Genomic DNA, 13,488 nt, shown 5'->3' on the forward strand with positions numbered 1-13,488 from the left:
GGAAGCAGGAAGGGCGCACGGAGGTGGGCGGATGGGCGTGTGCGGACGGAGGAAGGTTGCACGCGGGTGGGGTGCAGGGATGTGCACACAGACTCGCGTGGGCGCTCGTGTGCACGCGCGGCCCCGACAGGCGGCCGAGGGCAGGGGCCCGGCTGGCCCCCGGCGCGGGCTGCCCGGTGGACGGCCCCCAGGAGCTGCCCGGAGCGGGTGGCAGGGAGACGTTTCCCTGCGATGTTTTCTCCGTGCCGCGGCCCTGGCGCAGAGCTGGACCAGGCGCAGCAGGAACCGGCTGGGCCGCATTCCCGCGCCGGGGCCACGGCCGCCCCACGGGCGCAGGCCTGGAGAGCCACCAAGTGAGGACCGCAGGGAGGAGGAGACGGGGATGGGACCAGACAGCAGGGACTGAGCAAGGGTAAATCATGCCTGATCAGCCTGATTGCCTTCGGGATAAAGTCACTGGGTTTGTGGAGGAAGGGAGAGCAGTGGATGTCATTCTTGACTTTCACGAGGTTTTTGACACCATCTCCCACAATATCCTCATACCTGTGTCAGGGTGTCACAGTCTGGACGGGTAGATAACCAGGTGGGTACAAAACGTGTTGGATTGTTGGGGTCCGAGGGCAGTGGTCCTTGGGCTGTGCTCTGCCTAGAGCCTGGTGACAAGCGGCTCACCACAAGGGTCTATCCTGGGACCTGCACTCACTGGAGGGAGTTCAAGGGAGGCCACTGCCACAGTCAGGGCCTGCAGCGCTTGCCTTGTGAGGCCAGGCTGAAGGACTGGGGCTTGTTCATCCTGCAGGAAAGACTTCAGACCTAAGAGCAGCCTGCCAATACCTACATGGAGGTGACAGGAGGCAGAGTCAGGCCCTTCGCAGCACTGCATGGCGGGAGAAAGAGAGACAGTAGGTACAGGTTGAAACAGGAGAGGTTCAGGTTGGGTACCAGCAAAGGTTTCTCCCCATGAGAACAGCACTGGAGCAGGTTGCCCACAGAGACGGAGAAACCTCCATCCTTGGTGGTTTTCACAACACAACTGGACAAAGTCACGAGCAGCCTAGTCTGACCCCAGAGCTGCCCCTGCTCTGAGCAGGACGTTGGACCAGAGCCCTGCCAGGGTCCCTCCGCCCCTCCCGCAGTGACCCCTCGCCAGAGTCGCTCTTCCCATGGCTTTGGGAGCGCCCCACCGCACCGGGGCCCCAGGGCACCCCCCCGGCTCGGCGGCACCAGCTCCTCCGTGACGGCATGGCCGGACCCGTGGGGGCCGCGGGGCAGCCCCGAGCGTGGCCGAGGGCTCCGGAGAGTGCAGAGCCGGGTCGGGGCGCCGTGCTCAGCGCTGGCCCCAGCTGCCCCACTGCGGCAGCAGGACGCGGCAGTGGCGGAGGGATGCGGCAGGACGTGGCGGCGGCGGAGCCGGGCCGGCGGCAGGGGCAGGGGGGCTGAGACGGGGCCGTCCCAAGCCCCGGGAGCCATCCCGGAGGGGACGGGGGGACAGAGCCGCGCTCCCTCTGCACAGCCTGACACCGCTGGCCCGGACGGCCCCCGCCAGCGGACAAAGACGGCTCTCATGCGGCGCCAGCGGCCAGGGCCAGCTGAGCGGGGCCGTGGCCCTGGGCCAGGCCGGGTGGCCCCGGAGTGGCCACCCCGGGGAGGGAACGCTGCTGGCATCGCAGCCCCAGGGGGATCCAAGCACCCCGCCGGCAGGGGCATGGAGCGGAGCAGGGCGGGATGGACGCGGAGGTGGGAAGGAGCAGCAGTGTCCCTCGAGGGAGGGCCACGGTCTCGGCCATGGGACCGAGCAGGGCCACGGAGAGGAGCAGGGCCACGGAGAGGAGCAGGGCCATGGAGAGGAGCAGGGCCATGGAGCTGAGCAGGGCCATGGAGAGGAGCAGGGCCACGGAGAGGAGCAGGGCCATGGAGAGGAGCAGGGCCACGGAGCCGAGCAGGGGCACGGAGCCGAGCAGGGCCACGGAGCGGAGCAGGGCCATGGAGAGGAACAGGGCCACGGAGCCGAGCAGGGCCACAGAGAGGAGCAGGGCCACGGAGAGGAGCAGGGCCACGGAGAGGAGCAGGGCCACGGAGAGGAGCAGGGCCATGGAGAGGAACAGGGCCACGGAGCCGAGCAGGGCCACGGAGCGGAGCAGGGCCATGGAGAGGAACAGGGCCACAGAGAGGAACAGGGCCACGGAGAGGAGCAGGGCCATGGAGCCGAGCAGGGCCACGGAGAGGAGCAGGGCCACGGAGAGGAGCAGGGCCACGGAGCGGAGCAGGGCCATGGAGAGGAACAGGGCCACGGAGCCGAGCAGGGCCACGGAGAGGAGCAGGGCCACGGAGAGGAGCAGGGCCACGGAGCGGAGCAGGGGCACGGAGCCGAGCAGGGCCACGGAGAGGAGCAGGGCCACGGAGAGGAGCAGGGCCACGGAGCCGAGCAGGGCCACGGAGAGGAGCAGGGCCACGGAGAGGAGCAGGGCCACGGAGAGCAGCAGGGCCACAGAGAGGAGCAGGGCCACGGAGCCGAGCAGGGCTATGGAGCCGAGCAGGGCTATGGAGAGGAGCAGGGCCACGGAGAGGAGCAGGGCCATGGAGCCGAGCAGGGCCACGGAGAGGAGCAGGGCCACGGAGAGGAGCAGGGCTATGGAGAGGAGCAGGGCCATGGAGCTGAGCAGGGCCATGGAGAGGAGCAGGGCCACGGAGAGGAGCAGGGGCACGGAGAGGAGCAGGGCCACGGAGCCGAGCAGGGGCACGGAGCCGAGCAGGGCCACGGAGCGGAGCAGGGCCATGGAGAGGAACAGGGCCACGGAGCCGAGCAGGGCCACGGAGAGGAGCAGGGCCACGGAGAGGAGCAGGGCCACGGAGAGGAGCAGGGCCACGGAGCGGAGCAGGGCCACGGAGCCGAGCAGGGCCACGGAGAGGAGCAGGGCCACGGAGAGGAGCAGGGCCACGGAGCGGAGCAGGGCCATGGAGAGGAACAGGGCCACGGAGCCGAGCAGGGCCACGGAGAGGAGCAGGGCCACGGAGAGGAGCAGGGCCACGGAGCGGAGCAGGGGCACGGAGCCGAGCAGGGCCACGGAGAGGAGCAGGGCCACGGAGAGGAGCAGGGCTATGGAGCCGAGCAGGGCCACGGAGAGGAGCAGGGCCACGGAGAGGAGCAGGGCCACGGAGAGCAGCAGGGCCACAGAGAGGAGCAGGGCCACGGAGCCGAGCAGGGCTATGGAGCCGAGCAGGGCTATGGAGAGGAGCAGGGCCACGGAGAGGAGCAGGGCCATGGAGCCGAGCAGGGCCACGGAGAGGAGCAGGGCCACGGAGAGGAGCAGGGCCACGGAGAGGAGCAGGGCCACGGAGCGGAGCAGGGGCACGGAGCCGAGCAGGGCCACGGAGAGGAGCAGGGCCACGGAGAGGAGCAGGGCTATGGAGCCGAGCAGGGCCACGGAGAGGAGCAGGGCCACGGAGAGGAGCAGGGCCACGGAGAGCAGCAGGGCCACAGAGAGGAGCAGGGCCACGGAGCCGAGCAGGGCTATGGAGCCGAGCAGGGCTATGGAGAGGAGCAGGGCCACGGAGAGGAGCAGGGCCATGGAGCCGAGCAGGGCCACGGAGAGGAGCAGGGCCACGGAGAGGAGCAGGGCCATGGAGAGGAGCAGGGCCACGGAGAGGAGCAGGGCCACGGAGCCGAGCAGGGCCACGGAGAGGAGCAGGGCCACGGAGAGGAGCAGGGCCACGGAGCGGAGCAGGGCCATGGAGAGGAACAGGGCCACGGAGCCGAGCAGGGCCACGGAGAGGAGCAGGGCCACGGAGAGGAGCAGGGCCACGGAGCGGAGCAGGGGCACGGAGCCGAGCAGGGCCACGGAGAGGAGCAGGGCCACGGAGAGGAGCAGGGCCACGGAGCCGAGCAGGGCCACGGAGAGGAGCAGGGCCATGGAGAGGAGCAGGGCCACGGAGAGCAGCAGGGCCACAGAGAGGAGCAGGGCCACGGAGCCGAGCAGGGCTATGGAGCCGAGCAGGGCTATGGAGAGGAGCAGGGCCACGGAGAGGAGCAGGGCCACGGAGAGGAGCAGGGCCACAGAGAGGAGCAGGGCCACGGAGAGGAGCAGGGCCATGGAGAGGAGCAGGGCCACGGAGAGGAGCAGGGCCACAGAGAGGAGCAGGGCCACGGAGCCGAGCAGGGCCATGGAGAGGAGCAGGGCCACGGAGCCGAGCAGGGCCACGGAGAGGAGCAGGGCCACGGAGAGGAGCAGGGCCACGGAGCCGAGCAGGGCCACGGAGAGGAGCAGGGCCACGGAGAGGAGCAGGGCCACGGAGCCGAGCAGGGCCACGGAGAGGAGCAGGGCCACGGAGAGGAGCAGGGCCACGGAGCCGAGCAGGGCCACGGAGAGGAGCAGGGCCACGGAGCCGAGCAGGGCCACGGAGAGGAGCAGGGCCATGGAGTGGAGCAGGGCCATGGAGAGGAGCAAGGCCACGGAGCGGAGCAGGGCCACGGAGAGGAGCAGGGCCACAGAGAGGAGCAGGGCCACGGAGAGGAGCAGGGCCATGGAGAGGAGCAGGGCCACGGAGAGGAGCAGGGCCACGGAGCCGAGCAGGGCCATGGAGAGGAGCAGGGCCATGGAGAGGAGCAGGGCCACGGAGAGGAGCAGGGCCACAGAGAGGAGCAGGGCCACGGAGCCGAGCAGGGCCATGGAGAGGAGCAGGGCCACGGAGAGGAGCAGGGCCACGGAGAGGAGCAGGGCCACGGAGCCGAGCAGGGCCATGGAGTGGAGCAGGGCCACGGAGAGGAGCAGGGCCACGGAGCCGAGCAGGGCCATGGAGCCGAGCAGGGCCACGGAGCGGAGCAGGGCCACGGAGCCGAGCAGGGCCACGGAGAGGAGCAGGGCCATGGAGAGGAGCAGGGCCACGGAGAGGAGCAGGGCCACAGAGAGGAGCAGGGCCACGGAGCCGAGCAGGGCCACGGAGAGGAGCAGGGCCACGGAGCCGAGCAGGGCCACAGAGAGGAGCAGGGCCACGGAGCCGAGCAGGGCCACGGAGCCGAGCAGGGTCACGGAGAGGAGCAGGGCCACGGAGCCGAGCAGGGCCACGGAGAGGAGCAGGGCCACGGAGAGGAGCAGGGCCATGGAGAGGAGCAGGGCCACGGAGAGGAGCAGGGCCATGGAGAGGAGCAGGGCCACGGAGAGGAGCAGGGCCACGGAGCCGAGCAGGGCCACGGAGAGGAGCAGGGCCATGGAGCGGAGCAGGGCCATGGAGAGGAGCAGGGCCACGGAGAGGAGCAGGGCCACAGAGAGGAGCAGGGCCACGGAGAGGAGCAGGGCCATGGAGAGGAGCAGGGCCACGGAGAGGAGCAGGGCCATGGAGCCGAGCAGGGCCACGGAGAGGAGCAGGGCCATGGAGCCGAGCAGGGCCACGGAGAGGAGCAGGGCCATGGAGAGGAGCAGGGCCACGGAGAGGAGCAGGGCCACGGAGCGGAGCAGGGCCACGGAGAGGAGCAGGGCCACGGAGCCGAGCAGGGCCATGGAGCGGAGCAGGGCCACGGAGAGGAGCAGGGCCATGGAGAGGAGCAGGGCCATGGAGAGGAGCAGGGCCACGGAGCCGAGCAGGGCCATGGAGAGGAGCAGGGCCACGGAGAGGAGCAGGGCCACGGAGCGGAGCAGGGCCACGGAGAGGAGCAGGGCCATGGAGAGGAGCAGGGCCACGGAGAGGAGCAGGGCCATGGAGAGGAGCAGGGCCATGGAGAGGAGCAGGGCCATGGAGAGGAGCAGGGCCACGGAGAGGAGCAGGGCCATGGAGAGGAGCAGGGCCACGGAGCCGAGCAGGGCCATGGAGAGGAGCAGGGCCACGGAGAGGAGCAGGGCCACGGAGCGGAGCAGGGCCACGGAGAGGAGCAGGGCCATGGAGAGGAGCAGGGCCACGGAGAGGAGCAGGGCCATGGAGAGGAGCAGGGCCATGGAGAGGAGCAGGGCCATGGAGAGGAGCAGGGCCACGGAGAGGAGCAGGGCCATGGAGAGGAGCAGGGCCATGGAGAGGAGCAGGGCCACGGAGCCAAGCGGGGCAGGACGATGGCATGGAGCAGGGTCGCAGCTCAAACTCCTCTGGGGCAGCCCAGTGGGGACGCAGCCCCAGCCCATCTCTGCCAGAATCTGCCGCCGGGTTGCCCGCTCCGAGGGCACTGCGTCTTGGCGCCTGGCATGGTGGCGGGATTGGGGTCCGGGAGGGACGGGGCGGCCCCAGGAATTCCTCAGCCTTTATTAGCACTAGGAGAATAGCCGCAAGCACGGGACAGAGAGGGAAGGATAAAACTAGAGCCCGCTGCACCTGCCCGCAGTGGGGTGCCCTGGTCCTCTGGCAGCCCCATGGCAGGGCTCCCATGGGGGGGGGGCTCAGCTCAGGGGGGGCCCCGGTCCTCAGGCTGCCCCATGGCAGGGCTCCCGGAGGGGGCTCGGCTTGGGGGGCAGGACTCCCAGGGGGAGCTCAGCTCGGGGGGCCCCAGGTGCCCTCCATCCACCAGGCACTGCAGGAAGGCCAGCAGGGCCGAGCCGTGCCGGGGTCCCGGGGGGCGCGGGGACCCCCGTGCCCTGGAAGAGGCTGGCCCGGCGGAGGGGAGCGGGGGGCACGGGAAGGCAGGGCTGGGGGCCACGGGGGGGCTGGGCCGGGGCGGCAGCGCCGGGGCGGGGGGCACTGCAGCAGGGGCGGGGGGCGCGGCCGCGGGACAGGGCTGGCGGAGCCCGGCGGCGGCGGGGGGCTGCCCCCGAGCGGGGCTCGGAGCGGGGCGCGGGGCGTCGGCGGGAAGGGGCGCCTGGGCCGGCGTGGCGGGGGGCCGCGTCCCGCGTGGGGCGCCGGAGCGACACTTCTGCCGCCCCCGCTCCAGCTGCTGGCACGGGCGCTGCGGCTGCTCCCGCGGGGGTCAGGGCCGGGGGTCGGGGGTCTGGGGCCGGGGCCTGGGGCCGGGGTCGGGGGTCCGGGGCCGGGGCCTGGGGCCGGGCGCAAGGCTGGGGCCCGGGGTCTGGGGTCAGGGGTCCGGGGCCGGGGCCGGGGCCTGGGGCTGGGCGCGGGGCTGGGGCCCGGGGTCTGGGGTCGGGGGTCCAGTGCCGGGGCTGGGGGCCGGGCGTGGGGCTGGGGGCCGGGGGCTGGGGTCGGGGGTCCAGTGCCGGGGCTGGGGGCCGGGCGCGGGGCTGGGGGCCGGGGGCTGGGGTCGGGGGTCCGGGGCCGGGGCCTGGGGCTGGGGTCGGGGGTCCGGGGCCGGGGCCTGGGGCCGGGCGCAAGGCTGGGGCCCGGGGTCTGGGGTCAGGGGTCCGGGGCCGGGGCCGGGGCCTGGGGCCGGGCGCAGGGCTGGGGCCCGGGGTCTGGGGTCAGGGGTCCGGGGCCGGGGCCGGGGCCTGGGGCTGGGCGCGGGGCTGGGGCCCGGGGTCTGGGGTCGGGGGTCCAGTGCCGGGGCTGGGGGCCGGGCGTGGGGCTGGGGGCCGGGGGCTGGGGTCGGGGGTCCGGGGCCGGGGCCTGGGGCCGGGCGCAGGGCTGGGGGCCGAGGTCTGGGGTCGGGGGTCCGGGGCCGGGGCCGGGGCCTGGGGCTGGGCGCGGGGCTGGGGCCCGGGGTCTGGGGTCGGGGGTCCAGTGCCGGGGCTGGGGGCCGGGCGTGGGGCTGGGGGCCGGGGGCTGGGGTCGGGGGTCCGGGGCCGGGGCCTGGGGCCGGGCGCAGGGCTGGGGGCCGAGGTCTGGGGTCGGGGGTCCGGTGACCCCTGCTGTGGGGCCGGTCCCGCGCAGCCCCGGTGACCGCCGCCGTGGGGCAGGGCTGCGCACAGCCCCGGTGACCCCTGCCGTGGGGCCGGTCCCGCGCAGCCCCGGTGACCCCCGCCGTGGGGCAGGGCTGCGCACAGCCCCGGTGACCCCTGCCGTGGGGCCGGTCCCGCACAGCCCCGGTGACCCCCGCCGTGGGGCAGGGCTGCGCACAGCCCCGGTGACCCCCGCCGTGGGGCCGGTCCCGCACAGCCCCGGTGACCGCCGCCGTGGGGCAGGGCTGCGCACAGCCCCGGTGACCCCCGCCGTGGGGCAGGGCTGCGCGCAGCCCCGGTGACCCCTGCCATGGGGCCGGTCCCACACAGCCCCGGTGACCCCCGCCGTGGGGCAGGGCTGCGCACAGCCCCGGTGACCCCCGCCGTGGGGCCGGTCCCGCACAGCCCCGGTGACCCCCGCCGTGGGGCCGGTCCCGCGCAGCCCCGGTGACCCCCGCTGTGGGGCAGGGCTGCGCGCAGCCCCGGTGACCCCCGCCGTGGGGCCGGTCCCGCGCAGCCCCGGTGACCCCTGCCGTGGGGCAGGGCTGCGCACAGCCCCGGTGACCCCCGCCGTGGGGCCGGTCCCGCACAGCCCCGGTGACCCCCGCTGTGGGGCAGGGCTGCGCACAGCCCCGGTGACCCCTGCCGTGGGGCCGGTCCCGCACAGCCCCGGTGACCCCCGCCGTGGGGCCGGGCTGCGCACAGCCCCGGTGACCCCTGCCGTGGGGCCGGTCCTGCGCAGCCCCGGTGACCCCCGCCGTGGGGCCGGTCCCGCGCAGCCCCGGTGACCCCCGCTGTGGGGCAGGGCTGCGCACAGCCCCGGTGACCCCTGCCGTGGGGCCGGTCCCGCGCAGCCCCGGTGACCCCTGCTGTGGGGCAGGGCTGCGCACAGCCCCGGTGACCCCCGCCGTGGGGCCGGTCCCGCACAGCCCCGGTGACCCCCGCTGTGGGGCAGGGCTGCGCACAGCCCCGGTGACCCCTGCCGTGGGGCCGGTCCCGCACAGCCCCGGTGACCCCCGCCGTGGGGCCGGTCCCGCGCAGCCCCGGTGACCCCCGCCGTGGGGCCGGTCCTGCACAGCCCCGGTGACCCCCGCCGTGGGGCCGGTCCCGCACAGCCCCGGTGACCCCCGCCGTGGGGCAGGGCTGCGCACAGCCCCGGTGACCCCCGCCGTGGGGCCGGTCCCGCGCAGCCCTGGTGACCCCCGCCGTGGGGCCGGTCCCGCACAGCCCCGGTGACCCCTGCCGTGGGGCCGGTCCCGCGCAGCCCTGGTGACCCCCGCCGTGGGGCAGGGCTGCGCACAGCCCCGGTGACCCCTGCCGTGGGGCCGGTCCCGCGCAGCCCCGGTGACCCCCGCCGTGGGGCAGGGCTGCACACAGCCCCGGTGACCCCCGCCGTGGGGCCGGTCCCGCGCAGCCCCGGTGACCCCCGCCGTGGGGCAGGGCTGCGCACAGCCCCGGTGACCCCCGCCGTGGGGCCGGTCCCGCACAGCCCCGTGACCCCCGCCGTGGGGCCGGTCCCGCGCAGCCCCGGTGACCCCCGCCGTGGGGCAGGGCTGCGCACAGCCCCGGTGACCCCCGCCGTGGGGCCGGTCCCGCACAGCCCCGGTGACCCCCGCCGTGGGGCAGGGCTGCGCACAGCCCCGGTGACCCCCGCCGTGGGGCCGGTCCCGCACAGCCCCGGTGACCCCCGCCGTGGGGCAGGGCTGCGCACAGCCCCGGTGACCCCCGCCGTGGGGCCGGTCCCGCACAGCCCCGGTGACCCCCGCTGTGGGGCAGGGCTGCGCACAGCCCCGGTGACCCCCGCCGTGGGGCCGGTCCCACGGCCCCCCCCCCCACCGCAGCTCGCTCGGGAGGTCCAGCAGGCTCCTCCGCGCCCCGGCAGCCTCCTGCCGTGGGGCCGGGGCACGGCGGCGGGACAGGGGGCTGCCGCTTGCCGCGCGGAGCCGAGGCCAGCGCGGGGCTCGCCCCAAGCCCGGCCGGAGGCGCCCGGGGACGGCGCACCCGCCGTCCCGCGCCGAGGGGAAGGACCTGCCCCGGCCCGGGGACATCTCCGGCCGCCCCGGCATGCTCAGCTCCGAGGGGCGCGGGGGCGCCGGGAGCAGCCGATGGGCAACCGGGGTGGGCTCCGGGCAGCAGGGGGGCCCGCAGGGGGTGCCCGCCCGGCCGCCCCACGGATCAGCGCTGCCCCGGGCAGGACAGCTCGTGCCGGGCTGACCTCGTGCCTGGGACGCCCCGGCCCAGGAGGGAGCCGGCCCCACGCCGGACAGGGAGAGGAAGGACCCCCTCGAGCCGTGGGACCCCCTCGGGCCGTGGGATCTCCTCAGGCTGTGGGATCTCCTCGGGCTGCAGGAGCTGGCAGGACCCTGTCGGGCAGTGGGGGCCATGGGGACCCACTGGAGCCATGGGGACCCCTCTTGGGCAGTGGGGACCCCATTGGGCTCTGGGGACCATGGGGACCCATTGGAGCCAAGGAGATCCCCCCCTTGGGCAGTGGGGACCCCATCGGGCAGTGGGGACCATGGGGTCCCCCCTCAGGTCACAGGAACCCCCTCAAGCAGCAGGGACCATGGAAACCCCCCTGGGCAGCAGAGGCCATGGGGCCCCTCAAGCCGTGGGGACCATGGGGATCCCCCAGGCAGTGGAGACTGTAGGGACCCCCTCGGGTCACGGGGACCCCCCTGGGCTACAAGGACGTCCCTTGGGCAGTGGGGACCCCCTCAAGCAGGAGGGACTATGGGGACGTCTCTTGGGCAGCAGGAGCCGTGGGGCCTCTTGATTGTGGGGACCATGTGGATCCCCCAGGTAGTGGAGACCACGGGGACCCCCTCGTGTCGTGGGGACCCCCCCCAGGCTACAGGGACGTCCCCTGGGCAGCGGGTCCATGGGGACCCCCTGGGCAGGGGGGGCTGTGGGGCCGGGGAAGGTGAAGCGCGGTGCTGGGCCAGGCCCTGCCCTGGGGGCCCCGGGGGGGGGTGCCGACCCTGACCCCAACCTGCTCCGCACCCGCACCGCCGGGGCCTCTCCGAAGTGGGGAAAGGGGCCCAAAGGGCGGCAAGGAGCGAGCCCACCCTGCCGCCCCCCCCGCCGCCCCCTGCCCCCCCACCGCCACCGAGTGCAGCAGGTCGGTGCCAGCTCGTTGGCCTTGGGGTCGGGCAGCTTCAGCAGCGAGGCTGCGCGGAGGCTGCACAGAGGCCGCGTAGCCGCCCTGCGGCAGCGTGCGGGGCTGGCGGGGGGCCGCGGCGGCAGGGCGGGGGGCCGTGGCCCGGCAGGAGCCCCCGCGGCACTCGCTCGCCCCCCGCGTCTAGGCGGCTGCCGGCCCGCAGGACGAGGTGCGGGATGGTGCGCAGCTCCGGGCACTCCAGCGCCTCCAGGCAGGGCGAGCGGGGGCGAGCCGGGGGGGCACCCCATGCCCCCCACGCCCCCCGGCAGCCTCCAGCAGGGTGCGGATGGCGGCACGCAGGGCGCCGCGCCGGGGGAAGATTACTGCTCCTTGAGCCCCAGCAGCTCCGGGCGCAGCTGGGGAGGCACGGGGCGAGGGCGGCGGGGGTCCTCGGCCCTGGCAGGGGGCGCAGGGGGGTCCGGGGGGCAGGACCCCCGGTCCTGCTGCCAAGGGCGCAGGCCGTGGGTGCCCCCCCACACCCCATGGTGGGGCAGTTACCCCCACACCCCCCACGTGAGGGGGCCGGGGGACAGTCACCCCCATAGCACCCCATGTGGGAGGGAGTCAGGGGTCAGCTCTCCCCTATGTGGGGGGCAGTTCCTCCCATATCCCCCTGTTTGGGGCAGCTCTCCCCATATCCCCCCACTGGGGGGCAGCTCTCCCTGTTGGGGGGCTGGGGTAGTTCCCCCCATACCCCCTCATCAGGGGGCAGCTCCCCCCTCGTACCCCTCCACTGGGGGGCAGCCCTCCCCATACCCCCCGTCGGGGGGGGAAGTTCCCCCCATGCCCCCCTTTGGGGGGCAGTTCTCCCCCATATCCCCTCACTGGGGGGCAGCTCCTCCCCTGCACAGGGGTCAGGGTAGCCCCCCCATATCCTCCCGCTGGGGGGCAGCACCCCCCCCGTACCCCTCGCTGGGGGGCAGCCCCCCCGTACCCCCCCTCGGGGGGCAGCCCCTCCGCCCCGCTCACCGCTTGACCCCCTTGAGGAAGACGCCCAGGGCCCGGCCGCGCTTGGGCTCCAGCCGCGAGACCCGGGGGCAGGGGGCGTCGGCGCCGCCGGGGGGCCGGGGGGGCGGGGAGGGGCGGCGGGACCCCCCGGGCCTCCCCGGCGGCGCCGCGCGGCTCCTCGAAGAGCTGCCGCAGCCGGGACAGGTCCAGCGGCACCGGGGGGGCCCGCAGCGCCCGCACCGACCGCCGGCCGCGGCTGCCCGAGCAGCGCCCGCAGCCGCCCGCCCCCCGCCCCCCGCCCCCGCCGGCGGCCCCGGGAGCGGCGGGACGGAGGGTGGGGGGGCGGCGGGGCGGAGGGCGGCGGTGGCGGCTCCGGGGGAGGCGGGGCGGAGGGTGGGGGGGCGGCGGGGCGGAGGGCGGTGGCTCCGGGAGCGGCGGGCGGAGGGCGGCGGCGGCGGCCCCGGGGGAGGCGGGCGGAGGGCGGCGGCGGCCCCGGGAGCGGCGGGACGGAGGGTGGGGGGGCGGCGGGGCGGAGGGCGGCGGCGGCGGCCCCGGGGGAGGCGGGACGGAGGGCGGCGGGGCGGAGGGCGGTGGCTCCGGGAGCGGCGGGACGGAGGGCGGCGGCGGCGGCCCCGGGGGAGGCGGGGCGGAGGGCGGAGGGCGGAGGGCGGCCCCGGGGGAGGCGGCCCCGGGGGAGGCTGGCGGAGGGCGGCGGCGGCCCCGGGAGCGGCGGGGCGGAGGGCGGCGGCGGCGGCCCCGGGGGAGGCGGGGCGGAGGGCGGAGGGCGGCCCCGGGGGAGGCGGCCCCGGGGGAGGCTGGCGGAGGGCGGCGGCGGCCCCGGGAGCGGCGGGGCGGAGGGCGGCGGCGGCGGCCCCGGGGGAGGCGGGCGGAGGGCGGCGGCGGGCGCGCGGGGAGCCCATACCCAGTGGGGGGGGCGGGGACAGCCCGTGCGCCGACCGCTCTAACGGGCCAGGCCCGCTCCGGACACGCCCCTCGCCACGCCCACGCCCCCTCGCCACGCCCACGCCCCTGCCACGCCCTTCCACGCCACCGACACGCCCCTCACTACGTCCCCACCGCCCTACCGAAGCGACAACGCCACGTAGCCACGCCCCCGACGAAAGTCCCGCCCCCTCCCGCCCCCGCCGGCCCGCCCCCGCCACGCCCCCTCGCCCCTTACAGCCCCGCCCCCTCCTACCCCAGCCCCGCCCTCCTGCGCCGCGACCCCGCCCCCAGCCCCCCCACCCCACCGCTGCCGGCCCCGCGGCCACCCCCCGCAGCCCCTGGCCCCACTGCAGCCTGCCCCATGGATAAACCCACACAGCCCCCAGCCCCACGGCCTGGGCATACAGCTCCTGCAGACCCCCAGCCCTGTGCCATAGGGCAGGCGGAGGAGCAGAGGGGGATCCTCGTGGCCCCTGTGTCCTGTGGGGAACTGGCCCCCGGGCTGGGGCGCTCCGCGCTGTGGGGTGGCCACGAGGAGCCCCGGGCAGTCTGAGCTGTGGGGTGGCTGTAGGGAGACCTGGAGCAGGCCGCGCCATGGGGTGGTCGTGGGGATCCCCAGGGCGCTCCACGCTGTGGAGTGGCCATGGGGCACTGCCAGCCTGTGTCACGTTCACCCCCCATTGCTGGCCC

Source organism: Struthio camelus, chromosome 1 (assembly GCF_040807025.1).
Source record: "Struthio camelus isolate bStrCam1 chromosome 1, bStrCam1.hap1, whole genome shotgun sequence".
In the NCBI taxonomy this organism is placed as follows: Eukaryota; Metazoa; Chordata; class Aves; order Struthioniformes; family Struthionidae; genus Struthio; species Struthio camelus.